Source organism: Cherax quadricarinatus, unplaced genomic scaffold (assembly GCF_038502225.1).
Source record: "Cherax quadricarinatus isolate ZL_2023a unplaced genomic scaffold, ASM3850222v1 Contig65, whole genome shotgun sequence".
Lineage (NCBI taxonomy): Eukaryota > Metazoa > Arthropoda > Malacostraca > Decapoda > Parastacidae > Cherax > Cherax quadricarinatus.
In genome coordinates, this window is record NW_027195091.1 from 75,001 (window position 1) to 100,697 (window position 25,697).

General features: G+C 49.9%; 1 protein-coding gene across 1 annotated transcript in view; it reads right to left on the minus strand.

The window, feature by feature from the left end:
- LOC128684811 (EF-hand domain-containing family member C2-like) overlaps window positions 1-25,697 on the minus strand; it is a 130,662-nt gene that overhangs the window by 66,663 nt on the left and 38,302 nt on the right. The window lies entirely within an intron of this gene.

Consider the following 25,697-nt stretch of genomic DNA (forward strand, 5'->3'; position numbering starts at 1 on the left):
GGAACAATTCCCAGTAAATCAGCAAATAATGCATTATTTAACAACCAAACATCACCATATCCACAGTGACAAAAAACAGGTACAACTAATCTCAGAGCAGGAGCAGAACGCAGCGGAAGTCCAGTACGAAGACCAATGAAAAAGAAGGAAGTTGAGTGAGAAGCGAGTGTTGGCGCGCAGCCAGACAACGGACGGTGGTATGCCCGCCAAACTCAAATTCAAATCTCCAGACCCAACACTACGTCTTGCCCTCCATGTACGTAAACTGCGGCCTTTTAGTAACCATTTCTTGCTATTCATAGTGAACTAGGTCTTTTTTCTTTCTAATAAGATATTAAACATACTTCTTACTGTGGAGGAAACTATATATTTATAGGTTTATAACGGTGTGTGTGTGTGCCACGTCTTACATTCCCACACAGAGTAAACTTGGCACCACTGGTGATACGCAAGCCTAGTTTTTATTCAACAGAAGAGTAAAAGAGGGGGGATGAGAGGAAGGGGGGTGTATAATAGTAGTAGTAGTAAAGAGAAAAAACAGTCATGACCAAGTATTGGTATGAAGTGCAATGTATTGTGGGATGCAGAACCTTGGTTTTCAATCAACGTTCCCCCATCTTTTTCTTTCTCCATTTGGGTATCAGTGCACTTGCGCGCGCGCGCGTTGTGTTGTTTGTGTGTTTGGTGTATTGTAAGTTTATTCAGGTATACACAAATGTTTATGTTGTTTTTGTTTTGTGTCAGTATGTTAACCTGTTTTGTGTATCTGTATGCGTTTTGTGTGTTAGGTGTGTGTCGGGGCCCAAAACTGTTTAACAGCCTCCCATCAAGCATTAGGGGAATTGCCAATAAGCCCCTGGCTGCCTTCAAGAGAGAGCTGGACAGATACCTAAAGTCAGTGCCGGATCAGCCGGGCTGTGGCTCGTACGTTGGACTGCGTGCGGCCAGCAGTAACAGCCTAGTTGATCAGGCCCTGATCCATCGGGAGGCCTGGTCATGGACCGGGCCGCGGGGGCGTTGATCCCCGGAATAACCTCCAGGTGTTAGGTGTATGTGTGTGTTAGGTGTATGTGTGTGTGTTAGGTGTATGTGTGTGTTAGGTGTATGTGTGTGTTAGGTGTATGTGTGTGTGTGTTAGGTGTATGTGTGTGTGTTAGGTGTGCGTGTTAGGTGTGTGTGTGTGTGTGTGTGTTAGGTGTGTGTGTGTGTTAGGTGTATGTGTTAGGTGTGTGTGTGTGTGTTAGGTGTATGTGTTAGGTGTGTGTGTGTGTGTTAGGTGTGTGTGTGTGTGTGTTAGGTGTGTGTGTGTGTGTGTGTGTGTTAGGTGTGTGTGTGTGTGTGTGTGTGTGTGTTAGGTGTGTGTGTTAGTTACCATCTGGTCTACCTACCTGGAGGTTATTCCGGGGATCAACGCCCCCGCCGCCCGGTCCACGACCAGGCCTCCTGGTGGATCAGGGCCTGATTAACCAGGCTGTTACTGCTGGCCGTACGCGGTCCAACGTATGAGCCACAGCCCGGCTGATCCGGCACTGATTTTAGGTATCTGTCCAGCTCTCTCTTGAAGGCAGCCAGGGGTTTATTGATAATTCCCCTTATGCTTGGTGGGAGGCTGTTGAACAGTCTTGGGCCCCGGAGACTTATGGTGTTTTCTCTTAGTGTACCAATGGCGCCCCTAGTTTTAATTGGGGGTATTTTGCATCGCCTGCCCAGTCTTTTACTTTCGTAGAGAGTGATTTCTGTGTGCAGATTCGGGACCATTCCTTCGAGGATTTTCCAAGTGTAGATTATGATATATCTCTCTCTCCTGCGTTCCAACGAGAAAAAGTCAAGTGCTTCCAAGCGTTCCCAGTAGATAAGGTGCTTGACAAAACTTATACGTTCAGTAAAGTATTTCTGTACACTCTCTAGGTCTGCAATTTCACCTGCTTTGAACGGAGATGTTAATGTACAGCAGTATTCCAGCCTACAGAGAACAAGTGATTTGAAAAGGATCATCATTGGCTTGGCATCTCTCGTTTGGAACGTTCTCATTATCCATCCTATCATTTTCTTTGCATTTGTGATTGTGGCACTGTTGTGATCCTTGAAAGTGAGATCCTCAGACATTACTACTCCCAGGTCCCTTACATTATTTTCCGCTCTATTGTATGGCCAGAGTTTGTGGTATACTCTGTTCTAGTTATTATCTCTTCCAGTTTTCCATAACGGAGTAGTTGGAATTTGTCCTCACTGAACATCTCATTGTTTTCCGTTGCCCACTGGAAAACTTTGTTTATATCTTCTTCTAGGTTAACCGCGTCCTCAACAGATGACAGTCTCATGCAGATCCTAGTATCATCCGCAAAGGATGATACTGTGCTGTTTAGTGGTGTATATCTCTGTCTATGTCTGATACGAGGATGAGGAATAATATGGGGGCGAGTACTGTGCCTTGTGGAACAGAGCTCTTCACTATGGCAGCCTCCGATTTAACTCTGTTGACCACTACTCTTTGTGTTCGATTTGTTAGGAAGTTGAATATCCATCTCCCCACTTTCCCAGTTATTCCTTTAGCACGTATTTTGTGCGCTATTACGCCATACCTGGAGGTTGCCTGGAGGTTATTCCGGGGATCAACGCCCCCGCGGCCCGGTCCATGACCAGGCCTCCCGATGGATCAGGGCCTGATCAACTAGGCTGTTACTGCTGGCCGCACGCAGTCCGACGTACGAGCCACAGCCCGGCTGATCCGGCACCGACTTTAGGTATCTGTCCAGCTCTCTCTTGAAGGCAGCCAGGGGTTTATTGGCAATTCCCCTAATGCTTGATGGGAGGCTGTTGAACAGTTTTGGGCCCCGGACACTTATGGTGTTTTCTCTTTACCAATGGCGCCCCTACTTTTTTATTGGCGGCATTTTGCATCGCCTGCCCAGTCTTTTACTTTCGTAGGGAGTGATTTCTGTGTGCAGATTTGGGACCATTCCTTCCAAGATTTTCCAAGTGTAGATTATGATATATCTCTCCCTCCTGCGTTCCAACGAGTACAAGTCAAGTGCTTCCAAGCGTTCCCAGTAGTTAAGGTGCTTGACAGAACTTATACGTGCAGTAAAGGATCTCTGTACACTCTCTAGATCTGCGATTTCACCTGCTTTGTCAAACGCTTTTGCAAAGTCTGTGTATATTACATCTGCATTCTGATTTTCTTCCAGTGCATCCAAGGCCATATCATAGTGATCCAGTAGTTGTGAGAGGCAGGAGCGACCTGCCCTGAACCCATGTTGCCCTGGATTGTGCAGTTTTTGGGAATCCAGGTGATTTGCAATCCTGCTTCTTAGCACTCTTTCAAAGATTTTTATGATGTGGGACGTTAGAGCTATTGGTCTATAGCTCTTAGCTAATGATTTGCTGCCACCTTTATGGATTGGGGCTATATCCGTTGTTTTAAGTGACTGGAATTTCACCCATGTCCAAGCTCCTCCTCCATAGTGTACTTAGGGCATGTGAGAGGGGTTTCTTGCAGTTCTTAATGAATACAGAGTTCCACGAGTCTGGGCCAGGGGCTGAGTGCATGGGCATGTAGTCAATGGCTTTTTCGAAGTCTATCGGAGTTAGGGTAATGTCGGAAATCTGGCATACATTTATGGAGTTTTGAGGCTCATTCATGAAGAAATCATTTGGGTCGTCGATCCTCAGACTGATTAGTGGCTCACTAAACACAGAGTCGTACTGGGATTTCAGTATCTCACTCATTTCCTTGTTGTTATCTGTGTAAGTTCCATCCTGTCTGAGTAAGGGCCCGATACTAGATGTGGTATTTGCCTTGTTTTTGGCATATGAAAAGAAATATTTCAAATTTCTTTCAATTTCACTAATAGCTTTAAGCTCCTGTCCCTCCTGGTTCCTGTAAGAGTCCTTTAACTTAAGTTCGATAGTTTCCACTTCCCTGGTCAGCGCCTCCCGTGTATCAGATATTCTAGCATTCCTGAGGAGCTCAGTGACTCTTCGTCATCTTCTGTAGAGGGAGGGTCTTTCTCCAGTTTACTCCTGCTCTTCTTCTTTCTTAGGGGAATATGCCTAGAACATGCTTCAGCTGCCAGGAAGTTGATCCTTTCAAGGCACTGGTTTGGATCCATGTTATTTAAGATATCTATCTTCCCATGTCGATCAGACACGTGTGTGTGTGTGTGTGTGTGTGTGTGTGTGTGTGTGTGTGTGTGTGTGTGTGTGTGTGTGTGTGTGTGTGTGTGTTCACCTAATTGTGGTTGCAGGGGTCGATTCACAGCTCCTGGCCCCGCCTATTCACTGGTCGCTACTAGGTCATTCTTCCTGTTCCAAGAGCTTTATCATACCTCTTCCTTCCTAAAGCTATGTATGGATCCTGCCTTCACTATCTCACTTGCTAGGCTATTCCACTTCCTGACTATGACTGAAGAAATACTTCGTTTGCGTGAGGCCAGCATTAACAGCCTGGTTGATTAGGCCCTGATCCACCGCAAGGCCAGGTCATGGACCGAGTCGCGGGGGCGTTGACGCCCGGAACACCCTACAGGTATCCATCCCATCATACACACGCGGTTGTGATAACACTTGTGATCCAAAACGAGATCCTCTTACATTATGACTGCTAGGGCTTTCCCGTTAGTTTTTTTCTCGGTCTGAGAATTTAATTTAATATTCCGCTCTAGATTTTATTTCCTAAATTTTTGTTGATAATGTAGCAACTGAAATCTGTCCTCACTGATTATCATATTGTGTACAGTGGCTCACTGGGAGACTTGGTTGACTTGCGTGGAAGGCTTATTAACATTATGAAGCACAATAAATTATTTTAAAAACAATGTATATAAAGCATAAGGCTCACTGGAACTGGGGCTTCTCTTCTCTAAGATGTCGGTAATAATCTTGATTCCTGTCACTGTATTTACGCAGTGCAACTTTGGGAATACATACACACACAACCACACAGTACATAAAAAAAATGGGTAGGAGAGGGCTCAGGGAGCCAAGAGAGCAAAAGCCTGGTAGCAGCCAGCGGAGAGGCAGGGCCCGGAGCCAGAACCAGACCCCTCCAACCACTTGTAGGTGATTACATTCACATTTTAGGCATGTTTCACTCGCCCACCTTCGTTTGGTAGGTCTTACACCCACCTTCGTTTGGTAGGTCTTACACCCACCTTCGTTTGGTAGGTCTTACACCCACCTTCGTTTGGTAGGTCTTACACCCACCTTCGTTTGGTAGGTCTTACACCCACCTTCGTTTGGTAGGTCTTACACCCACCTTCGGTTGGTAGGTCTTACACCCACCTTCGTTTGGTAGGTCTTGCTCACATTCACCTACACTGGGCAAGTCGCTTTCACCTCCCATTGCTAGGTAGGTCCCACTCTCACCCACCCTTTGCTAGGCAGATCCCACTCTCACCCACCCATGATAAGCAGGTCCCATTTTCACCCACCCATGCTAGGCAGGTCCCACTCTCACCCACCCATGCTAGGCAGGTCCCACTCTCACCCACCCATGCTAGGCAAGACCCACTCTCACCCACCCATGCTAGGCAAGACCCACTCACCCACCCATGCTAGGCAGGTCCCACTCTCACCCACCCATGCTAGGCAGGTCCCACTCTCACCCACCCATGCTAGGCAAGACCCACTCTCACCCACCCATGCTAGGCAAGACCCACTCTCACCCACCCATGCTAGGCAAGACCCACTCTCATCCACCCATGCTAGGCAGGTCACACTCTCACCCACCCATGCTAGGCAGGTCCCACTCTCACCCACCCATGCTAGGCAGGTCCCACTCTCACCCACCCATGCTAGGCAGGTCCCACTCTCACCCACCCATGCTAGGCAGGTCCCACTCTCACCCACCCATGCTAGGCAGGTCCCACTCTCACCCACCCATGCTAGGCAGGTCCCACTCTCACCCACCCATGCTAGGCAGGTCCCACTCTCACCCACCCATGCTAGGCAAGACCCACTCTCACCCACCCATGCTAGGCAAGACCCACTCTCACCCACCCATGCTAGGCAAGACCCACTCTCACCCACCCATGCTAGGCAGGTCCCACTCTCACCCACCCATGCTAGGCAGGTCCCACTCTCACCCACCCATGCTAGGCATGCTAGGCAGGTCTCACTCTCACCCACCCATGCTAGGCAGGGCCCACTCTCACCCACCCATGCTAGGCAGGGCCCACTCTCACCCACCCATGCTAGGCAGGGCCCACTCTCACCCACCCATGCTAGGCAGGGCCCACTCTCACCCACCCATGCTAGGCAGGTCCCACTCTCACCCACCCATGCTAGGCAGGTCCCACTCTCACCCACCCATGCTCCCACTCTCACCCACCCATGCTAGGCAAGACCCACTCTCACCCACCCATGCTAGGCAAGACCCACTCTCACCCACCCATGCTAGGCAGGTCCCACTCTCACCCACCCATGCTAGGCAGGTCCCACTCTCACCCACCCATGCTAGGCAGGTCCCACTCTCACCCACCCATGCTAGGCAGGTCCCACTCTCACCCACCCATGCTAGGCAGGTCCCACTCTCACCCACCCATGCTAAGCAGGTCCCACTCTCACCCACCCATGCTAGGCAGGTCTCACTCTCACCCACCCATGCTAGGCAGGGCCCACTCTCACCCATCCATACTAGGCAGGGCCCACTCTCACCCACTTATGCTTTCATTGTGTACTCTCGGCACCCTTGCTTTTCATGGGGGGATGGTAGACTCCAGGTAGGCAGACTCCAGGTAAGTCTCCTGCCTTTTTTATGGAGTGATTTCTGTATGCAGATTTGGAACCAGTTCCTTAGCGATTATGATTACAGCATAACAGAATGGACGTAAGTGCTCTATAAAACAGAGTGCAGCAAGGCTAATTTTAAGCTCATTTATTGGGAATGTTTCCTATGATTAGATCACATGGTCATGGACCGGGCCGCGGGGGCGTTGATCCCCGGAATAACCTCCAGGTAACCTCCAGGTAACATGCAGTGTTCTCTTTGAAAGGCAAAAAGAGACTGAACTGAAACTTATAAATTAATATATACGATTATGATGTTAAATTTAAATTATATAACCAAGACAAGAGCTCGAAACTTAAGGCAAATAAAATCTAAACAAGAAATTATACAGAAAGTACACGTTCTAGTGTGAGTAAAATTGTGAAGTTGTAATAAATGTGTTCAGGTAAACGAGTGTTTTATGATGAATATTGAGAGTAGGAAGTATGTAGAGGTGATAAATGTGAACCAGTTCACTAGTTATGTGGCAGAAAGCGTAGACCATGTTAAGTTATGGCAGGTTTCTCCTGGTAAGACATCTTCCATACTTTATTAATTATCCTTTCATTTATACCTGTTTTGTACACCTCAGTGTCTTCCGCTATGCATGGACCTCAAGACGACGAAGATTCAGCTCAAACTGATCTGCATGCATAGGTACCACTTTTCAAGCCAAACAATAACTTATTGAAGTCAGTCTTATAGTCTTTGGTATCCTCGAAATGTACATGTTAACTTGCGTTATGTTTCTCGTCAAATTTGTTAGTGTAGATTACTTGCAAAATGGGAACAAAACTGACCGTTGACTTTCTGATTTCACCCCAGTTATACCAACAATGTTGGTTCTCAATGAATCGACCAAACCTTCATCCATGAGAATTTTTCTTCTAATACAGTGTGCAGCCACAATTTTTTTTTCAACCTATAATGCTGAGCTTTATTTCAAAGGCCACGCCGAACTACCGACAAATAAAATTTGTCCTGTTTATCATGGCACACACATTCATATACGTTTGGGGAAAATGTCTTTTGGTCTAAGTATAATTGTTTACGAGGCATATTACTAGTGTACTACAGAGGGTGCAAAATACACCGAATTCATGAAAAGGTTACAAGTACACTGAAAGGTCACGCAGTAAGCATCAAGGGGTTCAAGGATTTGCAACACTCTTCCTTCACATATAAGGGAGATCACAAATAACCTGTCCTAAAGTTCTTCCAAGCAACTCCTCGTCAGACAGTTTGTTGCTTGCTGTATTAACTAGGAAGCCTGGTTGACTTGACTGGTGTTAAACAAGAGCCTCGGGAGCAATGATCCATGGTACCATCAACAGGCGATCCATGATACCATCAACAGGTAAACACGATAAAAAAAAATATTTGGCTTAATTTATTTTTAACTCTATTAAAAATTGTTGCTTCCTGAGACTCAAGATTCTGGTGTAATCATGGCAGTGTGAGACTGGCAGACATAGGCAGCAGCGTGAGACTGGCAGACATAGGCAGCAGCGTGAGACTGGCAGACATAGGCAGCAGCGTGAGACTGGCAGACATAGGCAGCAGCGTGAGACTGGCAGACATAGCAGACACAGGCAGCAGCGTGAGACTGGCAGACATAGCCAGCAGCGTGAGACTGGCAGACATAGCCAGCAGCGTGAGACTGGCAGACATAGGCAGCAGCGTGAGACTGGCAGACATAGCCAGCAGCGTGAGACTGGCAGACATAGGCAGCAGCGTGAGACTGGCAGACATAGGCAGCAGCGTGAGACTGGCAGACATAGGCAGCAGCGTGAGACTGGCAGACATAGGCAGCAGCGTGAGACTGGCAGACATAGGCAGCAGCGTGAGACTGGCAGACATAGGCAGCAGCGTGAGACTGGCAGACATAGCCAGCAGCGTGAGACTGGCAGACATAGCCAGCAGCGTGAGACTGGCAGACATAGCCAGCAGCGTGAGACTGGCAGACATAGCCAGCAGCGTGAGACTGGCAGACATAGCCAGCAGCGTGAAACTGGCAGACAGGCAGCAGCGTGAGACTGGCAGACATAGGCAGCAGCGTGAGACAGGCAGACATAGGCAGCAGCGTGAGACTGGCAGACATAGCCAGCAGCGTGAGACTGGCAGACATAGCCAGCAGCGTGAGAGACAGGCAGACATAGGCAGCAGCGTGAGACTGGCAGACATACCTGGAGGTTATTCCGGGGATCAACGCCCCCGCGGCCCGGTCCATGACCAGGCCTCCCGATGGATCAGGGCCTGATCAACTAGGCTGTTACTGCTGGCCGCACGCAGTCCGACGTACGAGCCACAGCCCGGCTGATCCGGCACTGACTTTAGGTATCTGTCCAGCTCTCTCTCTTGAAGGCAGCCAGGGGTTTATTGGCAATTCCCCTAATGCTTGATGGGAGGCTGTTGAACAGTTTTGGGCCACGGACACTTATGGTGTTTTCTCTTAGTGTACCAATGGCGCCCCTACTTTTTATTGGCGGCATTTTGCATCGCCTGCCCAGTCTTTTACTTTCGTAGGGAGTGATTTCTGTGTGCAGATTTGGGACCATTCCTTCCAAGATTTTCCAAGTGTAGATTATGATATATCTCTCCCTCCTGCGTTCCAACGAGTACAAGTCAAGTGCTTTCAAGCGTTCCCAGTAGTTAAGGTGCTTGACAGAACTTATACGTGCAGTAAAGGATCTCTGTACACTCTCTAGATCTGCGATTTCACCTGCTTTGTATGGAGATGTTAATGTACAGCAGTATTCCAGCCTAGAGAGAACAAGTGATTTGAAAAGGATCATCATGGGCTTGGCATCTCTCGTTTTGAAAGTTCTCATTATCCATCCTATCATTTTCTTTGCACGTGCGATCGTGGCACTGTTGTGATCCTTGAAAGTGAGATCCTCAGACATTACTACTCCCAGGTCCCTTACATTATTTTTCCGCTCTATTGTATGGCCGGAGTCAGTAGTATACTCTGTTCTAGTTATTATCTCCTCCAGTTTTCCATAACGGAGTAGTTGGAATTTGTCCTCACTGAACATCATAGGCAGCAGCGTGAGACTGGTAGACATAGGCAGCAGCGTGAGACAGGCAGACATAGGCAGCAGCGTGAGACAGGCAGCCATAGGCAGCAGCGTGAGACTGGCAGACATAGCCAGCAGCGTGAGAGACAGGCAGACATAGGCAGCAGCGTGAGACTGGCAGACATAGGCAGCAGCGTGAGACTGGCAGACATAGGCGGCAGCGTGAGACAGGCAGACATAGGCAGCAGTGTGAGACTGGCAGACACAGCCAGCAGCGTGAGACTGGCAGACATAGCCAGCAGCGTGAGAGACAGGCAGACATAGCCAGCAGCGTGAGAGACAGGCAGACATAGGCAGCAGCGTGAGACTGGCAGACATAGGCAGCAGCGTGAGACAGGCAGACATAGGCAGCAGCGTGAGACAGGCAGACATAGGCAGCAGCGTGAGACAGGCAGACATAGGCAGCAGCGTGAGACTGGCAGACATAGCCAGCAGCATGAGAGACAGGCAGACATAGGCAGCAGCGTGAGACTGGCAGACATAGGCGGCAGCGTGAGAGACAGGCAGACATAGGCAGCAGCGTGAGAGACAGGCAGACATAGCGTGAGAGACAGGCAGACATAGATAGCAGCGTGAGAGACAGGCAGACATAGGCAGCAGCGTGAGAGACAGGCAGACATAGGCAGCAGCGTGAGAGACAGGCAGACATAGGCAGCAGCGTGAGAGACAGGCAGACATAGGCAGCAGCGTGAGAGACAGGCAGACATAGGCAGCAGCGTGAGAGACAGGCAGACATAGGCAGCATAAGAACATAAGATATCTAGCCTAGACAGGACTCGCAGCAATGGTTTTAAGTTGGAAAAATTCAGATTCAGGAAGGATATAGGAAAGTACTGGTTTGGTAATAGAGTTGTGGATGAGTGGAACAAACTCCCAAGTACCGTTATAGAGGCCAGAACGTTGTGTAGCTTTAAAAATAGGTTGGATAAATACATGAGTGGATGTGGGTGGGTGTGAGTTAGACCTGATAGCTTGTGCTACCAGGTCGGTTGCCGTGTTCCTCCCTTAAGTCAATGTGACCTGACCTGACTAGGTTGGGTGCATTGGCTTAAGCCGGTAGGAGACTTGGACCTGCCTCGCATGGGCCAGTAGGCCTTCTGCAGTGTTCCTTCGTTCTTATGTTCTTATGTTCTGGCTACAGCTATTACTGCTGCTACTGGCTACAGCTATTACTGCTGCTACTGGCTACAGCTATTACTGCTGCTACTGGCTACAGCTATTACTGTTGCTACTGGCTACAGCTATTACTGCTGCTACTGGCTACAGCTATTACTGCTGCTACTGGCTACAGCTATTACTGCTGCTACTGGCTACAGCTATTACTGCTGCTTCTGGCTACAGCTATTACTGCTGCTACTGGCTACAGCTATTACTGCTGCTGCTACTGGCTACAGCTATTACTGCTGCTACTGGCTACAGCTATTGCTGCTGCTACTGGCTACAGCATTACTGTTGCTACTGGCTACAGCTATTACTGCTGCTACTGGCTACAGCTATTGCTGCTGCTACTGGCTACAGTTATTACTGCTGCTACTGGCTACAGCATTACTGTTGCTATTGGCTACATCATTACTTCTGCTACTGGCTACAGCTAATTCTTCTGCTAATACTACCGACTAATGCAGACAAAACAAAAGGGCAAAGAGCAAGCCAGAACAGTTAAAGAAACAGCAAAGGCGTGACCCAAGAGCTCGTGTTCATCCTCCACAGGCAATTAAGAGTATATTCGCACACGCACGTACACGTAGACATTCACGTTGGAGCATACACACACAGGTCCACAAACATACATTTACTTCCTATTCACAACAGCCATAATTCAAAATAAAATAAAATTCATCCAATACAAGAAAAATAAATTTATTGAAATATTACAAACATCATGGCTAGCTAATGGCGCCAAATCAGCCCCGCGGGGTGTTGTTGTGACCGTCTAATTTTCGCGGGAAACTCAAGCTGGAGCGTCAGACAGAGAACAGCCAATCAGAGAACAGTGTTTAAAAAGGGCGCCAAGCGTGGCGAGTGCGCGCGGACAACAGCCAATCAGAGAACTTCATTTAAAAAGGGCGCCAAGCGTGGCTAGACTGCGCGCCACTTCTGTACCGTTACACCCGCGGCAAGTGCGTTGCTCCCTCATGGTCCTCCCTGATAAGCACACACCTGCCCACACTGCCTTTAGAATAATAATAATAATTATATTCGGTATACATAATAGTACAATAAGACAGTTTAGTTTTAGCTTAATGTTCATTATGCACCCCATACCCATACTGTGGGTGGTAGTCAAAAGATTACACAGGTACATAATGGGTCCAGGGACTGGGCCCCAAAGTTTTGATAGCTGAGCAAGTTACAAAGGTAATGAACTCAATAAGATATAACCACACAACGTTCGTAACATTACGGGCATAATTTTTTAGATTATTATTATTATTATTCCTACATACTTAATGTTACGTATTTTACATATAATAATTATTATTTTAACATTCTTACAAATTCTGAGTATAAAAATAAATCTAGTTGCTACTAATATGCTCATCATTAACAACTTAATTTCAGTTTCAGTGTGAAGTGAAATATGTATTAACTTCAGCCCTCAAAACCAGTTTTTATTAAACTAATAAATTACTATATTTTAAATTATGTATTATTTTCTAACAAAATTCTTGTAAACTGTTCCCTGACACTGCCTCCCTGCATGGTGGTCCCTGACACTGCCTCCCTGCATGGTGGTCCCTGACACTGCCTATCTGCATGGTGGTCCCTGGCACTGCCTCCCTGCATGGTGGTCCCTGACACTGCCTGACACTGCCTCCCTGCATGGTGGTCCCTGGTCCCTGACACTGCCTCCCTGCATGGTGGTCCCTGACACTGCCTCCCTGCATGGTGGTCCCTGACACTGCCTCCCTGCATGGTGGTCCCTGACACTGCCTCCCTGCATGGTGGTCCCTGACACTGCCTCCCTGCATGGTGGTCCCTGACACTGCCTCCCTGCATGGTGGTCCCTGACACTGCCTCCCTGCATGGTGGTCCCTGACACTGCCTCCCTGCATGGTGGTCCCTGACACTGCCTCCCTGCATGGTGGTCCCTGACACTGCCTCCCTGCATGGTGGTCCCTGACACTGCCTCCCTGCATGGTGGTCCCTGACACTGCCTCCCTGCATGGTGGTCCCTGACACTGCCTCCCTGCATGGTGGTCCCTGACACTGCCTCCCTGCATGGTGGTCCCTGACACTGCCTCCCTGCATGGTGGTCCCTGACACTGCCTCCCTGCATGGTGGTCCCTGACACTGCCTCCCTGCATGGTGGTCCCTGACACTGCCTCCCTGCATGGTGGTCCCTGACACTGCCTCCCTGCATGGTGGTCCCTGACACTGCCTCCCTGCATGGTGGTCCCTGACACTGCCTATCTGCATGGTGGTCCCTGACACTGCCTCCCTGCATGGTGGTCCCTGACACTGCCTATCTGCATGGTGGTCCCTGACACTGCCTCCCTGCATGGTGGTCCCTGACACTGCCTATCTGCATGGTGGTCCCTGACACTGCCTATCTGCATGGTGGTCCCTGACACTGCCTATCTGCATGGTGGTCCCTGACACTGCCTATCTGCATGGTGGTCCCTGACACTGCCTCCCTGCATGGTGGTCCCTGACACTGCCTATCTGCATGGTGGTCCCTGACACTGCCTATCTGCATGGTGGTCCCTGACACTGCCTATCTGCATGGTGGTCCCTGACACTGCCTCCCTGCATGGTGGTCCCTGACACTGCCTCCCTGCATGGTGGTCCCTGACACTGCCTCCCTGCATGGTGGTCCCTGACACTGCCTCCCTGCATGGTGGTCCCTGACACTGCCTATCTGCATGGTGGTCCCTGACACTGCCTCCCTGCATGGTGGTCCCTGACACTGCCTATCTGCATGGTGGTCCCTGACACTGCCTATCTGCATGGTGGTCCCTGACACTGCCTATCTGCATGGTGGTCCCTGACACTGCCTATCTGCATGGTGGTCCCTGACACTGCCTATCTGCATGGTGGTCCCTGACACTGCCTATCTGCATGGTGGTCCCTGACACTGCCTATCTGCATGGTGGTCCCTGACACTGCCTATCTGCATGGTGGTCCCTGACACTGCCTCCCTGCATGGTGGTCCCTGACACTGCCTCCCTGCATGGTGGTCCCTGACACTGCCTCCCTGCATGGTGGTCCCTGACACTGCCTCCCTGCATGGTGGTCCCTGACACTGCCTCCCTGCATGGTGGTCCCTGACACTGCCTCCCTGCATGGTGGTCCCTGACACTGCCTCCCTGCATGGTGGTCCCTGACACTGCCTCCCTGCATGGTGGTCCCTGACACTGCCTATCTGCATGGTGGTCCCTGACAATGCCTCCCTGCATGGTGGTCCCTGACACTGCCTATCTGCATAGGGGTCCCTGACACTGCCTCCCTGCATGGTGATCCCTGACACTGCCTCCCTGCATGGTGATCCATGACACTGCCTCCCTGCATGGTGGTCCCTGACACTGCCTATCTGCACGGTGCCGCCTGACACTGCCTCCCTGCACGGTGGTCCCTGACACTGCCTCCCTGCACGGTGGTCCCTGACACTGCCTATCTGCACGGTGGTCCCTGACACCGCCTCCCTGCACGGTAGTCCCTGACACCGCCTCCCTCCACGGTAGTCCCTGACACCGCCTCCCTCCACGGTAGTCCCTGACACCGCCTCCCTCCACGGGAGTCCCTGACACCGCCTCCCTCCACGGGAGTCCCTGACACCGCCTCCCTCCACGGGAGTCCCTGACACCCCCTCCCTCCACGGGAGTCCCTGACACCCCCTCCCTCCACGGGAGTCCCTGACACCCCCTCCCTCCACGGGAGTCCCTGACACCCCCTCCCTCCACGGGAGTCCCTGACACCCCCTCCCTCCACGGGAGTCCCTGACACCCCCTCCCTGCACGGGAGTCCCTGACACCGCCTCCCTGCACGGGAGTCCCTGACACCGCCTCCCTGCACGGGAGTCCCTGACACCGCCTCCCTGCACGGGAGTCCCTGACACCGCCTCCCTGCACGGGAGTCCCTGACACCGCCTCCCTGCACGGGAGTCCCTGACACCGCCTCCCTGCACGGGAGTCCCTGACACCGCCTCCCTGCACGGGAGTCCCTGACACCGCCTCCCTGCACGGGAGTCCCTGACACCGCCTCCCTGCACGGGAGTCCCTGACACCGCCTCCCTGCACGGGAGTCCCTGACACCGCCTCCCTGCACGGGAGTCCCTGACACCGCCTCCCTCCACGGGAGTCCCTGACACCGCCTCCCTCCACGGGAGTCCCTGACACCGCCTCCCTCCACGGGAGTCCCTGACACCGCCTCCCTCCACGGGAGTCCCTGACACCGCCTCCCTGCACGGGAGTCCACCCTGACACCGCCTCCCTCCACGGGAGTCCCTGACACCGCCTCCCTCCACGGGAGTCCCTGACACCGCCTCCCTCCACGGGAGTCCCTGACACCGCCTCCCTCCACGGGAGTCCCTGACACCGCCTCCCTCCACGGGAGTCCCTGACACCGCCTCCCTCCACGGGAGTCCCTGACACCGCCTCCCTCCACGGGAGTCCCTGACACCGCCTCCCTCCACGGGAGTCCCTGACACCGCCTCCCTCCACGGGAGTCCCTGACACCGCCTCCCTGCACGGGAGTCCCTGACACCGCCTCCCTGCATGGTGGTCCCTGACACTGCCTCCCTGCATGGTGGTCCCTGACACTGCCTCCCTGCATGGTGGTCCCTGACACCGCCTCCCTCCACGGGAGTCCCTGACACCGCCTCCCTCCACGGGAGTCCCTGACACCGCCTCCCTCCACGGGAGTCCTTGACACCGCCTCCCTGCACGGGAGTCCCTGACACTGCCTCCCTGCATGGTGGTCCCTGACACTGCCTCCTTGCATGGTGGTCCCTGACACTGCCTCCCTGCATGGTGGTCCCTGACACTGCCTCCCTGCATGGTGGTCCCTGACACTGCCTCCCTGCATGGTGGTCCCTGACACTGCCTCCATGCATGGTGGTCCCTGACACTGCCTCCCTGCATGGTGGTCCCTGACACTGCCTCCCTGCATGGTGGTCCCTGACACTGCCTCCCTGCATGGTGGTCCCTGACACTGCCTCCCTGCATGGTGGTCCCTGACACTGCCTCCCTGCATGGTGGTCCCTGACACTGCCTCCCTGCATGGTGGTCCCTGGCACTGCCTCCCTGCACGGTGGTCCCTGACACTGCCTCCCTGCACGGTGGTCCCTGGCACTGCCTCCCTGCATGGTGGTCCCTGACACTGCCTCCCTGCATGGTGGTCCCTGGCACTGCCTCCCTGCATGGTCCCTGACACTGCCTCCCTGCATGGTGGTCCCTGACACTGCCTCCCTGCATGGTGGTCCCTGACACTGCCTCCCTGCATGGTGGTCCCTGACACTGCCTCCCTGCATGGTGAGTCCCTGCCACTGCCTCCCTGCATGGTGGTCCCTGACACTGCCTCCCTGCACGGTGGTCCCTGACACCGCCTCCCTGCACGGTAGTCCCTGACACTGCCTCCCTGCATGGTGGTCCCTGACACTGCCTCCCTGCATGGTGGTCCCTGACACTGCCTCCCTGCATGGTGGTCCCTGACACTGCCTCCCTGCATGGTGGTCCCTGACACTGCCTCCCTGCATGGTGGTCCCTGACACTGCCTCCCTGCATGGTGGTCCCTGACACTGCCTCCCTGCATGGTGGTCCCTGACACTGCCTCCCTGCATGGTGGTCCCTGACACTGCCTCCCTGCATGGTGGTCCCTGACACTGCCTCCCTGCATGGTGGTCCCTGACACTGCCTCCCTGCATGGTGGTCCCTGACACTGCCTCCCTGCATGGTGGTCCCTGACACTGCCTCCCTGCATGGTGGTCCCTGACACTGCCTCCCTGCATGGTGGTCCCTGACACTGCCTCCCTGCATGGTGGTCCCTGACACTGCCTCCCTGCATGGTGGTCCCTGACACTGCCTCCCTGCATGGTGGTCCCTGGCACTGCCTCCCTGCATGGTGGTCCCTGACACTGCCTCCCTGCATGGTGGTCCCTGGCACTGCCTCCCTGCATGGTGGTCCCTGACACTGCCTCCCTGCATGGTGGTCCCTGACACTGCCTCCCTGCATGGTGGTCCCTGACACTGCCTCCCTGCATGGTGGTCCCTGACACTGCCTCCCTGCATGGTGGTCCCTGACACTGCCTCCCTGCATGGTGGTCCCTGACACTGCCTCCCTGCATGGTGGTCCCTGACACTGCCTCCCTGCATGGTGGTCCCTGGACACTGCCTCCCTGCATGGTGGTCCCTGACACTGCCTCCCTGCATGGTGGTCCCTGGCACTGCCTCCCTGCATGGTGGTCCCTGGCACTGCCTCCCTGCATGGTCCCTGCACTGCCTCCCTGCACACTGCCTCCCTGCATGGTGGTCCCTGGCACTGCCTCCCTGCATGGTGGTCCCTGGCACTGCCTCCCTGCATGGTGGTCCCTGGCACTGCCTCCCTGCATGGTGGTCCCTGGCACTGCCTCCCTGCATGGTGGTCCCTGGCACTGCCTCCCTGCATTGTGGTCCCTGGCACTGCCTCCCTGCATGGTGGTCCCTGGCACTGCCTCCCTGCATGGTGGTCCCTGGCACTGCCTCCCTGCATGGTGGTCCCTGACACTGCCTCCCTGCATGGTGGTCCCTGACACTGCCTCCCTGCATGGTGGTCCCTGGCACTGCCTCCCTGCATGGTGGTCCCTGGCACTGCCTCCCTGCATGGTGGTCCCTGACACTGCCTCCCTGCATGGTGGTCCCTGACACTGCCTCCCTGCATGGTGGTCCCTGACACTGCCTCCCTGCATGGTGGTCCCTGACACTGCCTCCCTGCATGGTGGTCCCTGACACTGCCTCCCTGCATGGTGGTCCCTGGCACTGCCTCCCTGCATGGTGGTCCCTGACACTGCCTCCCTGCATGGTGGTCCCTGACACTGCCTCCCTGCATGGTGGTCCCTGACACTGCCTCCCTGCATGGTGGTCCCTGACACTGCCTCCCTGCATGGTGGTCCCTGGCACTGCCTCCCTGCATGGTGGTCCCTGGCACTGCCTCCCTGCATGGTGGTCCCTGGTCCCTTACACTGCCTCCCTGCATGGTGGTCCCTGCCTCCCTGCACTGCCTCCCTGCATGGTGGTCCCTGACACTGCCTCCCTGCATGGTGGTCCCTGACACTGCCTCCCTGCATGGTGGTCCCTGGCACTGCCTCCCTGCATGGTGGTCCCTGACACTGCCTCCCTGCATGGTGGTCCCTGACACTGCCTCCCTGCATGGTGGTCCCTGACACTGCCTCCCTGCATGGTGGTCCCTGACACTGCCTCCCTGCATGGTGGTCCCTGGCACTGCCTCCCTGCATGGTGGTCCCTGACACTGCCTCCCTGCATGGTGGTCCCTGGCACTGCCTCCCTGCATGGTGGTCCCTGACACTGCCTCCCTGCATGGTGGTCCCTGACACTGCCTCCCTGCATGGTGGTCCCTGGCACTGCCTCCCTGCATGGTGGTCCCTGGCACTGCCTCCCTGCATGGTGGTCCCTGGCACTGCCTCCCTGCATGGTGGTCCCTGACACTGCCTCCCTGCATGGTGGTCCCTGGCACTGCCTCCCTGCATGGTGGTCCCTGGCACTGCCTCCCTGCATGGTGGTCCCTGGCACTGCCTCCCTGCATGGTGGTCCCTGGCACTGCCTCCCTGCATGGTGGTCCCTGGCACTGCCTCCCTGCATGGTGGTCCCTGACACTGCCTCCCTGCATGGTGCGAAGTGTACAAATGGAAGACATGAATAAATGAACGGGATATAAAGTGCTGAAAATATCTATTTCAAAGACAACGATTATTTTAAAATGGAAAAAAATAGAATTACGAATAATACCGTATGAATTTAGATTTTCAAATATTTGATACATTTAATTTATAGATATTACATAAATTTAGATAAAGAAATACTGAACAAATTTGGATATAGGAATAGTGTAAAGGAAGAAAGTTGAGAGTAAAGCCTGAGCTTGCTATCACCTGTAGCTCATAAGACTGCCATTCCCACGAGCCCCTTTGTGGTGGGGCAGATGGCAGGCCAGAGGCCTAGCTTCTCCCTGCGAGCCCCGTGAGGGCGGGGACTGTGGCTAGGCCTGGGGACAGTTGGTCCCAAAGATGAGGGGGGTACTTGTACCTCCTCCCATGGGAGACTTAGGTCTCGAGACACTCCCCAGATAGGGAGCCAAGGCCGGGTCACCACTACTTGGAAAAGAGCCGGGCCGGGAGAATACCGGCGGATAAGAACAAAAAAGTTGAAAGTAAACATAGATAAGATAAGAGTAAGGTGATGAGGGTATCAAACTACTTAGATAAAGAAAAATTGGATATCACATTGGAGAGAGGGAGTATGGAAGAAGTGAATGTTTTCAGATATTTGGGAGTTGACTTGTCAGCGGATGGGTTTATGAAGGATGAGGTTAACTCTAGAAATGACGAAGAAAAAAGGCGAGTGATGCGTTGAGGTATCTGTGGAGACAAAAAAAAAGTTATCCATGGAGACAAAGGTAATGTATGAGAGTATAGTAGTACCAACACTCTTATATGGGTGTGAAGCTTGGGTTGTAAATGCTGCAGCGAGGAGACGGTTGGAGGCAGTGGAGATGTCCTGTCTAAGGACAATGTGTGGTGTAAATATTATGCAGAGAATTCGTAATGTGGAAATTAGGAGAAGGTGTGGAGTTAACAAAAGTATTAGTCAGAGGGCTGAAGAGGGGTTGTTGAGGTGGTTTGGTCATTTAGAGAGAATGGAAAAAAGTAGAATGACTTGGAGAGTGTATAAATCTGTAGGGGAAGGGAGGAGGGGTAGGGGTCGTCCCCGAAAAGGCTGGAGGGAGGGGGCAAAGGAGGCTTTGTGAGAGAGGGGCTTGGACTTCCAGCAAGCGTGCATGAGTGTGTTAGATAGGAGTGAATGGAGACGAATATTTTTGGGGACCTGACGAGCTGTTGGAGTGTGAGCAGGGTAATATTTTGTGAAGGGATACAGGGAAACCGGTTAGCCAGACTTGAATCCTGGAAATGGGAAGTACAATGTCTGCACTTTAAAGGAGGGGCTTAGGATATTGGCAGTTTGGAGGGACATCGTCTAAACTGTCGTATTTGAACGCCTCTGCAAAGACAGTGCATATGTATGAGTGATGGTGAAAGTGTTTTTTCTTTCTTTTGTTTTTTTTCCTTGTTTTTGGGTCACCCTACATCGGTAGGAAAACGCCGACACCCAAATCGGGGGTCAGCTCCCCCTCGGCCCGGTCCCGGACCATGACATATTAAATATATGAGGAATGTGTTAGGTTGAGGAGACCCCTATCTTCCTAGCATAGTCAGGTGGGCCTATCCCAATGCTCATTGGTTATATCCAGGGAAGACTATGTCCAGTGGCGAATATCCACAAAGAATTATGTCCAGGAGTATAATATCCAGGATAGAAAAAAATTTCCATGGAAGATAAATATGTCCAGTGGAGAATATATCCAGGGATAAACATGTCCAGAGGAAATATATCCGGGGGAAATTAATATGTCCAGTGGAGAATACATCCAGGGAAAATAAATGTCCAATGGAGAATATGTCCAGTGGAAATATATCCAAGGGGAAATTATGTCCAGTAGAAAAATACGCCAAGGGAAAAAATTAACATGTCCAGTGAAGAATATATCCAGGGGGGAAAATAAACATGTCCAGTGGAAAATATATCCAAGGGAAAATAAATATGTCCAGTCGAGAATATATCAGGAGAAAAATATGCCCGGTAGAAATATATCCATATAGAATTTATTATGTCCAATGGAGAATACATCCAGGGCGAAATTATTAGGTCCAGTGGAGAAAATATCATGGGATAAACCTGGAGAGCGAAACGTTGCCACAATAAAATGTCACATTAGATGCACTTGTGTCCTTTTACCTAACATATTGTCGGTAATTCTACCAACATTAATACAGAATATATCCTGGGGTAAATATGTCCAGTGGAGAATATATCCTAGGTAATCTTTTCAACATATCACAACATATCCTGGACTAATCTTTTCAGCATATCACTTCAAACTGGTATAGTGCCAGATAAGTGCCATTAAGTGGGAAAATTAATGGAATCAATAATTGCCAAGGCAAGTCGTGGCCATCTTGAAAGGCATAAATTGATTGATGTAATAAAGTTGGTAGAATTACCGACAATATGTAAAGTAAAAGGACACAAGTGCAACTAATGTGACATTTTATTGTGACAACGTTTCGCTCTCCAGGAGCTTTGTGAAGCTTGACAAAGCTCCTGGAGAGCGAAACGTTGCCACAATAAAATGTCGCATTAGTTGCACTTGTGTTCTTTTACTTAACAAATTGATTAATGAACCTCAGCATGGTTTTACAAAAGGGCGTTCCTGTCTTACGAATTTATTCATTTTTTCACTAAGGTGTTTGAGGAGGTAGATCAAGGTAATGAATATGATATTGTGTATATGGACTTCAGTAAGGCTTTTGATACAGTCCCACATCAAAGACTATCGAGGAAAGTTAAGGCACACGGAACAGAATTTTTTTCCTGGTCAGAGGCGTAGATGACAGGCAGCAGAGAGTTTGCATAAATGGGGAGAAATCAGAGTGGGGAAGCGTCACGAGCGGTGTTCCACAGGGATCAGTGTTGGGCCCCTTGTTATTCACAATCTACATAAACGACATAGATGGGGGAATAAATAGCAACATAAGCAAGTTTGCCGATTAAGCCAAAATAGGCCGTCGAATTCATTCTAACGAGGACAGTAGAGCACTCCAGGAAGATTTGAATGGTCGGATAAGTGGCAGTGGAATTTGTATTGATAAAGCCACTGGATGGCGAAACATCTACAATAAAGATGCCCAGATGTTGCATATGTATCTTGTGGGTATTGTATACCATTCTTGTACAAGATGCAGTTTAATATAGACAAATGTAAAGTTTTAAACAATGAACAGGAAAATAACCATGCCACATAAGAACTAAATAATGTAGCTCTTAATATTACTGATTGCAAAAAGGATTTGGGAGTTCTGGTTAGCAGTAATCTAAGACCAAGACAACAGTGAATAAGTGTTCGCAATAAAGCGAACAGAATCCTTGGCTTCATATCAAGAAGCATAAATAAATAATATCCTTGGTTAGGCCTCATTTAGATTATACTGCACAGTTCTGGTCACCATATTACGGAATTGATATAAATGCACTGGAAAACATGCAACGAAAGATGACAAAGTTGATCCCATGTATCAGAAATTTTCCCTATGAGGAGAGACTGGAGGTCCTGAATCTTCCCTACGAGGATTGACTGAGAGCCCTGAATCTGCACTCTCTAGAAAGGCATAGAATTAAGGGGGATATGACTGAGGTGTATAAATAGAAAACAGGAATAAATAAAGGGAATGCAAATAGCGTGCTAAAAGTATGTAGCAAAGACAGGACTCACAGCAATGGTTTTAAGTTGGAAAAATTCAGATTCAGGAAGGATACAGAAAAACACTGGTTTGATAATAGAGTTGTGGATGAGTGGAACAAAGGCCCGAGTACCGTCATAGAAGCTAAGCCGTTGTGTAGTTTTAAAAATATGTTAGATAAATACACGAGTAGTTGCGGGTGGGTGTGAGTTGGACCTGACTGACTTGTGCTAATAGGTCTGATGCCATGCTCCTTCCTTAAGTGGATATGACCTGACCTGACTAGATTGGGTCATTGGCTTAAGCCGGTGGGAGACTCGGACCTGCCTCGCATGAGCCAGTAGGCCTGGTGCAGTGTTGCTTCTTTCTTATATTCTTATGTTTTTAAACATGTCCAGTGGAGAATATATCCTGTGGTAAACATGTCCAGTGGAGAATATATCCTGTGGTAAACATGTCCAGTGGAGAATATATCCAGGGGAAAACTAATATATCCGTTGGAGAATATATCCAGGGAAAAAATAAACATGGCCAGTAAAATATATAAAAGGAGAATATGTCCAGGGGAGACTGAGATGGCGCTACACCCAAATTATGAATAATTGTGTTTCCCCTTAACAAAGGAAAATGAGTACCTTTCTGCCCTCAGTTCCAAGAAATATGTACAGTTTTGTCTCTACGTATTTCCTGTGTTGTATTCACCGACATGTGTATGTTATATACATCGAGGGGTGTATGTGGCTGATGCAGCAGTGGTTGATGTAATTATTAATGTCAGAAAGGTTCAGAATAAAGAACACAGCTCGAGTGAAGAAAAGGGTAATAAGAAGAAAATCTGACTCTACTATGTCCCGTAGCTCGATCGCTAGCGCACTCGGTTCACACACTGAGGTCCGGAGTTCAAATCTCCGGTACGGCTGGAAAACATTAGGGACCTATTTCCATAAGACACCTGGTGTCCTTGTTCGTCCATGAGTATAAAGAGTACCTGGGTGTTAGTCGACTGGTGTGGGTCGCATCCTGGGACAAAACTGACCTAATTTGCCCGAAATGTTCATCATAACAAGCGGCTTTCTATATAGTAGTATGTCAGTGATGTCAGCTATGGTCTGTATACCTTGTACTTGTAGAAATAAAGATATTATATATTATACAATTATTATAGAAGACAAAGTGCCAGAAATCTTTATTATTATTATTAATCATAATTAACATTAAACCCACAAGGGTCATACAGCACTTTCAGACATTTGTAATCAAGAGAGAAGTGGAATTGCTTCAAGCTCCATACAGTCACATTTAGAAAGAATATAGGACATGGTTGATGTGTTGAAGAAGTTAGGTTTAAGTATTGTCTCCAGCACGGAGCATCAGCCTACCACAGCTCGCCTCCATGATTCTGCACTTATATGACCCCATCATTAATTATAATTATTATATCTTTAGTAAATCCATCATATTTTATATTGTGGGAACCGCTAACCCTTAAGGAGTCATTCAGCCCCTAGGGAATGCAAGATAACTAGGTTTGATCCAAGGAAGGGGAGATTCTGTTCCTTGGATGAAGAGCTCTTCACTAGCATGAAGTTACCTTGCTGAGAAGAACACAGTTTTAAGTGCCAGTTCTACAACCCGTCTACAACTGAGACCTTTTACTAATGCCAGCTATGGCTCATATGCTGGACTACGTGCAGCCAGCAGTAACAGCCTCGTTGATCAGACCCTGATCCACCGGGAGGCCTGGGCCATGGAGACCTTGACCCCCGGAATACCCTCCAGGTAGACTCCAGATTATTGGTTCCTTGCTTCTGGGGATCACATCATATCCGTTCTTTCAACTGTATATAGTTTGCCTCTATCACTCCCTTATCTAACATATTCCACTTACTTACCACTCAGTGGCTTATTTGTGTGTTTTTTAGCTTTCATTAACCCCCCCTTGCCTCATTACCTTCATCTTTAGTATGTATGTATATATATATATATATATATATATATATATATATATATATATATATATATATATATATATATATATATATATATATATATATATATATACATACACACACACACATATATACACATATATGCAATATCACACTAAACATGTGAATCACAATATTCAGAACAACGACCGTGAAAAAATTGTGAAATTCCAAGCGCTTTCGTGACTTCTCACATTATCAAGGAACTATAAAAATAAAACATTAAGATGAAGGCATATTAGGGCAAAACTACACCTCAGTCACGTCACAACACCCGACTCTGTGAAACGCAACTGATACTCTACCCAAGCATTAAGATTTTTTACATGTCTAATGTATCATTAATAAAATTTGGGATGAATTTAATGATACTTTAGACAAGTTGCACATAGCATCAGAGATGGGTACGGCCTGTTAGTAGAAGTAAATCTTGCTAATAAGTTGGGCTAGCACATGACAAAGTTCTAGAGGATATCCTCTATACCAAAATCCGCTGCCATTATTGTGTCAAACTAGTATCATTACTAACAGGATACAGTACCCACTGTAAGACATGTGCAACACTTGTCTATCATTACTGCCGAAATGTTTCGCTTGCACAGTGGGCTTCTTCAGTCGAATACAGAAACGGCTTTAGTACTGAAGACAGTGGCACAAGTGAAGAAGTAATTTTTAAGGAGTTCATTTTCCTTGAGAGGTTTTCAGATCCTCAGCGTTGATAGAAGGCTTTCAGTCCCATAACAAAATATTTGGTATTCTACTGAAGCTTGCTGCGCGGACGAACTGTTTCAGCAATAAAGGTGAGAGGAGATAATAACTAGAACAGAGTATACTACAGACTCTGGCCATACAATAGAGCGGAAAAATAATGTGAGGTACCTGGAAGTAGTAATGTCTGAGGATCTCACTTTCAAGGATCACAACAGTGCCACGATCGCACGTGCAAAGAAAATGATAGGATGGATAATGAGAACGTTCAAAACGAGAGATGCAAAGCCCATGATGATCCTTTTCAAATCACTTGTTCTCTCTAGGCTGGAATACTGCTGTACATTAACATCTCCGTTCAAAGCAGATGAAATCGCAGATCTAGAGAGTGTACAGAGATCCTTTACTGCACGTATAAGTTCTGTCAAGCACCTTAACTACTGGGAACGCTTGGAAGCACTTGACTTGTACTCGTTGGAACGCAGGAGGGAGAGATATATCATAATCTACACTTGGAAAATCCTGGAAGGAATGGTCCCAAATCTGCACACACACAAATCACTCCCTACGAAAGTAAAAGACTGGGCAGGCGATGCAAAATACCCCCAATAAAAAGTAGGGGCGCCATTGGTACACTAAGGGAA